Raw genomic sequence first — 8561 nt, forward strand, 5'->3', positions numbered from 1 at the left:
AAGCTTAATTTCTCTTCTTTTCTGAAATTCAATTTAGGCTCAGATAATACCCATCACTTACCAGACTTCTATAAAATCAGCAACTTATTGTATCCCAAGGGGAAGGAGTTCATAACTTAGCCTTTTAAAATATTTATAGTAGCATAAAAATTGTAGATGCTAATACTCCAAATACTTGAGTTTTGAAATTACAGCTCAAAGGTCGTCTTCTCCCAAAAAACTGTCCTTGTGGGACTTTGACTGAAAATACAAAAATTCAGATATATAGAGAAGAAGCATGATTCATTGGGAATGGAGATATTTCCTAAACATTTCTAAGAAACATTTTGTTACATTCTAAGAGTGAAGACAACTTTACCTTTTACTGTAGCTCACAACAAAAGCTAAAAGTGGCTAAGTTAATATGTGTGGTCACGATTTGTGACTGCATTTGCTAACTAGCACAGATTTACATCAGTGCTCTTTACACCAGTAGTCAAGTAGTCAGGATGATTTCTATGGTGGGTTGGTGTGCTACATTATTTGTCTTAAAGAACCAAAAATGTGCATGGAATTAAATGAGTATAACTTGACATCGGACATTGCTTTGGAACTAAATGCATATGCACGCAGAACTGGCCCAGAAACAGCATAGAGCAGAGACCTCTGAGAGGCAGAGATTCTTATATTCTCCTTCTTTTTTTCTCCAACCTTTAAAAAAAAATGTCTGAGAATAATCTGTGTTTCCTGGGGAGTCTGGTAGAGAAAATAATTACTCCTTTACTGACTATAGGATAGCCATCCTCTCTTAGTGGTCAGGAAGATTCTCTTCAAATGAATAGGAGGTTTACGAGAGATGCAGGGCAGTCAGATTAACACTGCTAACATGAGATGCAGCAGTTGAGTCGGTTGATCACACCTGGGTTCTCCTAGGGCTGTGGGTGTGGGGGGAGGAGATGACATGCAGCAGGTAGGCCATTTGCCAGTTGTCAAGTTATTGGTTTTGAACCCTAAATCAGTCTTTTTCCTGCTTTGTAGTACCGAAGACCAAGACTTGACATAATAGCAAATGAGATATGTGATTGACTTCTGTCAATAAGCATGCCATTAGTATAAACAGAGGACACTGGGGAGATGTCTTCCTCCTTTCCTGAGTGTTTATCGGAATATTTTTTTCCTTCCACATCATCCTGGGTAAGACTGGCTGTGGATGGCACTCACCCTTCCCCGTATCCCCATGAAGCTTATTAGTACCCCAGCTGGCCACTTCACAGGAAGTCAGGGCCGCACTTCAGAACTTAGCTTTTTGTGGACGTTCTGGAAGTGACTTCCTTGCAACTCTCCAGCACCTCCACAAGTGACTTCCTAGGAGGGGGAAGTTTGTCTTATCTGGCTCCTCTGCTGCCTTCCCACCGAGTCTTATTGATGCTCCAGTGAACAGTCTCTTAATGAGCTTCCCTGACCTCCCAGCAGCCAATCCCATGCTGGGAGCATGTCAGCAAGTCACTGTCACTCAGTAAACACACACAGCTCCGCGCTGAGGCTAAAGTCTCAGCCGAGGAAAGGGGATCTTCACCTTCTGATCCTTGCTTGAGTTTTCTGCCTCCATCTTTATAGACTGGATGTCCTGTTACAAGCCCATCATTTTGTTCATTATAATTCCCTGTTCAGACTGACTGTAGAGTCTCAGATATAACAATTCGGGAGACATGGGAGGTGGGTAGATCACCCTTTCAAGACACCAACTCGTTTTCCTGCAATGCATTTTTCTATGTGGTGTCTCTGCCTACCACAAAGACACTACAGACCAGAATCAAGGAATTAAGGCTTCATCATTAGAGACCAGTTTTGCACTTTGCTGATGGGAGGGACAGGTGTTCTTCCAGAGAGTGTCTAGATGATTCTTCGGTGACCGTGGAAGACAAGCAATATAACCTACCAATAAGGAAAATCCCATCCTTACAATTGGGATGGAGCTAGACTAGAGAGGTACCACCATCTTTCAGCAAAGTCACTCTGTTCATGCCAGAACCACTGAAATAGAGAGCAAATGGGTGTCATTATGGAAACAAAGTAGAACAGTGACCTAGGGAATAGAAAACAGTACATTTCAAACCTTGCTGTAGTGGTTAAGTATCATTTACTTGATAGCAGTCATTTTAGGCATTTAATTTAAAAAGTGCTTACAGGAGGCAGACTTTTCAGACTAAAATAATAGAAACGGACCTTGTTTTGCCCTCTGGTACATCTGAAGCAATAATTAGGCCATGCTAATGAGTGAAACTCAGAACGGCCCCAAAGCAATTGATAGCACAATGTGCTCTGAGTTACTTTATTTATTAACAATCTCACGGAATCTGTTTCCCAGGCAGATGAAATTCTGAAGCATCGTGTTTGGTTATGTTTCCCCAATGGCTTTTAAATTAAACCTTGCAGTATGTCACAGCCATCAGCGTCCTCACCATTACCATTATCAGCAAACATTCTGTGCACACCTGCTGGGTACACAGCACAGAGGGACTCATTTAGGGCAAAGAGCAGTAATTTCCTGCCCTTGAGACAGTAGAAGGGTAATTATTTATTCTGTATACTGCAGTCATGTACTCACGAAGGGACAGGAGGTCTTGGAACTGAACACTCTGACTTTTTCATGCAGTTTCATCCCCATTCAACAGTAACAGCAACATCAATAGATTCAGTCTTCTTTTTAAGGTTATAAAATAATGCAACGTTGATGCATTTCACAAGCGCTAAATAGAACATCAATTACAGGATGAAAACCAATGCTCTCCTAAAAATATCAATGAACATCTGTTTAATGCTTGCTAGTTGATGTAGGGATAATTGTGTGCCGAGTTTATTCGAAGCCGTACTCACACGAATACAGTATTTCAAAGATGCAGACCTTGGAAAGGAGGCAGTTAAGTGTTCATGCCATGATCTAAAGCTTGGTTTTGCTTCAAAGTCTATGTCATTCACTGCTGCATATGGTACTTCCTAGTCTTGATCTCTCCATGTAACTCTTCTAGTGGATGTCCCTGACAACAAGGGATGGATTCTTTAACACCACATTTTATATTCTTTCGTGTGTTTAACAGACTTATCTCTTAAAAACATAAATGGGTCTGGATAGGGTGGTACAGGTCTATAATACCCACACCTGGGAGGCTGAGGCAGGGTTATCATGAGTTCAAGGCTGATGTGGAATATACAATTAAACTTTGTGAATGTACTCCTTAATGTATATCCAGGGAAGAAATGGTAGATAGATATTTTTGAATTGGCTTCATAAAAAGTCCTAAATATATTGTTATATGTGTGTTGTCCATGTGTTAGATGTATGTCTATTCCATAAGTCAGAGACATCATTTGGAACATCTAAAATTATTGTTCTAGATGGTTCCTTTGCTGATCTCATTTATAATAGTGTAGTAATCATACTTATATGTGTAAATTTTTAGAAATATGGAATTTGAGGAAAGATCCTTAGTATTGAATATATTAGGTGAAAAGTTATGTATTGCAATCTTTTTTTTTCTGTACTGGAAAATGAACTTAGGGCCTTGCATGTGCTAGGTAAGTACTCCCCCACTGGATGGTACCACCACTCCTGCAGTGATATTTTTTGATACTTCTTTCATCCCCTAGAAGGCTATACTCTTGTCTAGGTGTTATTCCATCTTCAGTAGATGTGTGTAATGTCTACTGAAAATGTGTCATTTCATTGTCATTTAGTCAACCGAATCTGTGTCAGATATGTAAAAAAAGAAAAAAAAGGTTATTTTTTTTTCTTGGTTTAGGACAAAATCAACCTCCTAAAACATTTTTCTTGTATCCTATAATAGCTTCTTCTCACAAAGACAGAGTTCAAACCGTCGTTAATCTTATCTTTAGTTTTTGGTTCACTTAATAAGATAGCCACAGATCAGAAATCACAGTGATTTTGTTTTAAGGATTCTGGTAGTCACCTCTACTTTCCTCCTTTGTTTAAAGTAAACAAACCTGTTGCACATATATTGATTCGCTATCTGACATGTCCTTGTGGCTCCCATGTATGGAAGGTTCTGAATTTACCTAACACTTTCTCTTGTAGCAAAAATTATTTCACAAGATAGATAGTGACGAGTGGGCCTTTGTCAGATTCTTCCTGGATTTCTCAGAGTGCTGCATTTTTTGTTTCTTTTCCCTCCCAGGATCCCTGACTTCTTCCAAGATAACTCCTGAAATAAAAGAGGTTGAAGAGCTGGAGTTTGGGTGTTAGTATATCACTGCCTTTATGTAGCTATGGAGTTCCTTTCGGCCTTGAGCAGCTGTGGAGGCGGGAAGTAAAACTTCTCTTACGCGGCTTGGTGTATGGTTAACATCTGTCACCTACATTTTTCTCAAGCATATATAAATATTTGGAAATTAACCATAATTCCTTGGACTAGAAAGCATTGTGCTTGACATTTATAAAATTCAGTCATTCCCTTTGAAGTAGCTAAGAATAATAAGGAAGGACAATTAATTGGCTTTTTTTTTGCTCACTAGAAGGAACAGGCTATGTCAAATAGCAGGCAAATGACAGGTGTGTACAATATTATCCTTGCCTAGGGGACCAGCCTCCAGCAGCACAGGGATCAAAGGGAAATCCATAGCTTGGATACACACCAGGCTTTTCTATCTGAGGGGGTTGGGGGAAAAGACACTCACTCTCTCTCTCGATGGTTTCCTTTATTCTCTACTCGTTGGTGTTCTGTGTTCTTTCATTGTCAGTTTAATAAAAAAAAAAAGGCACTCCAAGATGAAATTTTTGAGGCCTATGTGACAGCAGGAAGGTCCAGGTTCTTCGGATGCACTGACCTAAACCATACAAAGGCATATCTATTGATTGTTATACCAAGTATTTCCTCACACCAGGGTCCCTAGGCTTGACTTACGTGTCTCACTGAAGGAGACCATCACATGCCACCATGACTCTAGTCCTTTATTGTGCCTGGTGTGCAATACACAGTAATGCAAGGGTCTCAGGTATGCCAGAGGCATCTTGTGATCAAAGTCATGGGATGACCACAAGGCCCCTCAGGAAAACAGCCACTGTTTGGTACAAGGATTCTTCAAGGTCAAGATCCTTCTGAAAAAAAAAAAAAAACAGCTGCTCATTCCAATATCCACCCCATACAGTGACTCTGCTAAATTCCCACAGAGTACAGGGGAAAACATATTTTTCATCTTTCTTGCATGATTAAACACAGTCACCCCAATAACCCATATACATTTGCATCTAAGTACCGTTTTACAGATTAACAGAACATGAGCAAATAGGAAAGCATTTTTCTTCACAGTCATCTCTGTTGACAGGCTGCATATTGGGGTTACAGAGAAAGAATCAATCATTTTACTATTTATTTTGAAAGTTAATCTTATAAGGAATCTTAAAGGAATCACAAACATAAACTTTTATACATTAAAAAAAAACCAAAACAATCAGTCAGCTGTATTTTATATCTTTAGGATCAATACCCACTCTTTAATAGATTTTTATATCAGGAGAGTGAGGTCAGAAATGGGCATAGGAATTAATCATCATCTTTGATCATCAACCAATCCTAGCAAGGAAAGTATGTCAGCCAGCAACCGTTGGGCTGCTTTGTATGTTTGACCTCAGCTGTGTGTTCTTGCGAACTTTAGATTGTTTTCTGGGGTTTTCATCTTAAGGATATGATCAAAACATCTAATCTAACCTGAAGTCATTTTAAGGCCTTGTTTTAGCTAATGATGGGCACTGAAACCTGTGACTGCACCTTTAAGCATTAACGTTAAAAAAATTTGAGTGTGCCTGTCTCTGGGAACAATTGTTTCTCTTAATCATTAACTTGAGCTGTAATCTATGCAGCTCCTTAAGTGAAATTCGTAGGCTCTAGCTGTGTAGCATTTCCTTGTATTTACTTTTATTCATTAAAACTCTGTATAAGCTAGCATTATTATAAGTAGACAGTACAGTTTAGGGAGGAATCATCTTCATAATAAGTCACAGGTAAAAATGCCCAGTAGAATGGGATGTTTCCATGAGACACACCACACTACATTACAGGTAGTAGAGATCTCCGGACACCCATTTACACCATGCCAGACACCAGAGACAGATAGCAGCAGCAGCAAACATGTAAAAACACAGCAGAAGCAAAAGACATTTAAGGGTCTGTGGTCTCAGGGTCTTGTCTGTTCAAGACTGACCAATCAGAGAGTTTCCTACTAGTGGGCTGGCACCTTGAACGTCAGTTGCCACATGCTGCTTCTCTGACATGGCCACTGACATAATATCACAGATTTGCTTACTGTTTCATAAATTACTTTTTTCAGGATTATATATACACATAGTTTAAAGTTTTGTTTTGTAGCAGCACACTCTCTTTTTTTTCTATTTTTTATTAAACTTTTAAACTCTCATTTTACATACCAAATTCCAGTTCCCACTCCCTCCCCCCCCCCTGCTCCCTCCACCTTCCCCCATACTCCACCCCCCATCCACTCCTCAGGGAGGGTAAGGCTTCCCATGGGAAGTCACCAAAGTCCAGCATATTACTTTCTGGAAGAACAAAAATCCTCTCTACTATATCTAAGCTAAGCAAGGTATCCCTTCAAAGGGAATGGATTCCAAAAAACAGTATAAGAAGTAGGGATAAATCCTGGTCTCACTGTAAGTGATCCCACAGTCTGCCTTAGTCATAAAACTGTCACCCACATTTAGAGAGCCTAGTTTGGTCCTGTGCTGGTTCCCCTGCTGTCAGGCTGGAGTCTATGGGCTCCCATTAGCTCAGGTAGACTGTTTCAGTGGGTATCCCCATCATGGTCTTGACCCCTTTGCTCATATTCTCATTCCTCTTCAAAAAGACTTTGGAAGCTTGGCCCATTGCATCTGCTTCCATCAGTTGCTGAATGAAGGTTCCATAATGACATTTAAGGTAGTTATCAATCTGACTATAGGGCGAGGCAAGTTGGGGCACTTTCTTCACAATTGCTTGGGGCCTTAACTGGGTCCTCCATTGGGTGTGTGGAGAGAGGTGCACCTACCATGATATAGTTGTGAAAGCCAGAGAACAACTTCACGGAGCGGATTCTCTCCTATCTTTCTGTGCACTAGGCATTGTACTTGAGGTAGCAGGTCTGGACAGCAAGTCTGTTCCCATACAAGACATGTTGTGGACCAACATCAGGCTCTATAAGAAAAACAAGAACAATAAAACAACACAGATTTCTCAATTTTTGGAAGCAATCTTCGCATGAAATTTGGTAGTTGTTTTGTTATTTTCTTTTCTTTTTGTGCCCTTTAAGGATGTTTGTCCTTCAGGCTGCGTTTACGGACTTCTCTGAATGTCTCTTCATGCCCTTTCCCTTCCATCACTCAGTACCCTTTCACTGCATCAGCACAGCTATACAAACAGACTATAGTAGCAAGGTAGCAATGATTCGGCTTACTCTCCTGGGGTTTTATTTATTTAATTAATTAATTTATTTTGCTGCTGTTGTTGCTTCTGCTGCCGTTTGCTTAATTTTCTATGCCCTTTCCTTGTATTCACTACTAATTCAACCCCACTGTCCTTGGCATATTTATTCCTCTTTACATTTGGATCCAACTCTATCCTGTCCATTTTATCTTCCTAAAGAAGTTGCTTCTACTTGCTCCCCAAGTAGATGGTTGATTCAATTTCACAATGCCTCTCTGTTCTGGACCTTTCATTTCCTCTAGGTAGGCTGTCCTGGACCTGAAGAGTTTCCTTCCTTTTCTTCTACCCTGTTCTGTCAAGTCGAGCATTCAGAGCAGGGCTCTTTGAGATAGAATGCTAGGGGAGTCAGTGTTCTGAAATTCACTCTTCTGTGGCATCTTTATTCTCTTCTTGCTCTCAGTCAATAGTTCAAGCGTCACATTTGAGTACTTTGTAGATGTTAGTGATGATTCTATACAATTTAAAAATATTTTGATTTTCATTCATTTACATTTTTTTTCTTTCAAATACTCAGCTCTTCTCTTCCAAGTTATCTGCAGTGTGAGTCTGCTTTTTTTTTTTTGTGTGTGTGTGTGTTCCGTGCAGCCTTCCAATGGGCTTTCTTAATGGGAAAAGTTTATATAACACTCTTCTAGAGATGATTTGATTTATTGGCCATTTGTTTTCTTTTGAGTCTGTGTGTCATTCAAATATTTCATTTTTCAAGTCAGCACTCAGCTTTCTTTTATATTCTATATATATGCCTTTTAGCACTAATATTAGATTTACTCAGCATTTATGTTTCTATGCATTTTATGTGTTACAATTATTATGTAATAGTATATATTATATGCTTATTAAAATAGTTATATTTAGTTGTTAGCATATTGAACATAGTCTAGACATGATTTTTTAGAAAGGCCTCTTTACTTTCAAAATATCTCTTTTCATGACTAAAACACATTCTGGAAGGGGTACAGAGGGAGTGAAATAAGATAAAGTGGGTGGTGAATACCATAAAAATACAATAAGTATTTATGATATTTTCAAAGAATAAGTCAGTTAAAATGCAGATCAACAGAAACAGAACCAGAAGATGGCTCAGTGGATGAAGGC

Source organism: Microtus ochrogaster, linkage group LG10 (assembly GCF_000317375.1).
Source record: "Microtus ochrogaster isolate Prairie Vole_2 linkage group LG10, MicOch1.0, whole genome shotgun sequence".
NCBI classification, from domain to species: Eukaryota; Metazoa; Chordata; class Mammalia; order Rodentia; family Cricetidae; genus Microtus; species Microtus ochrogaster.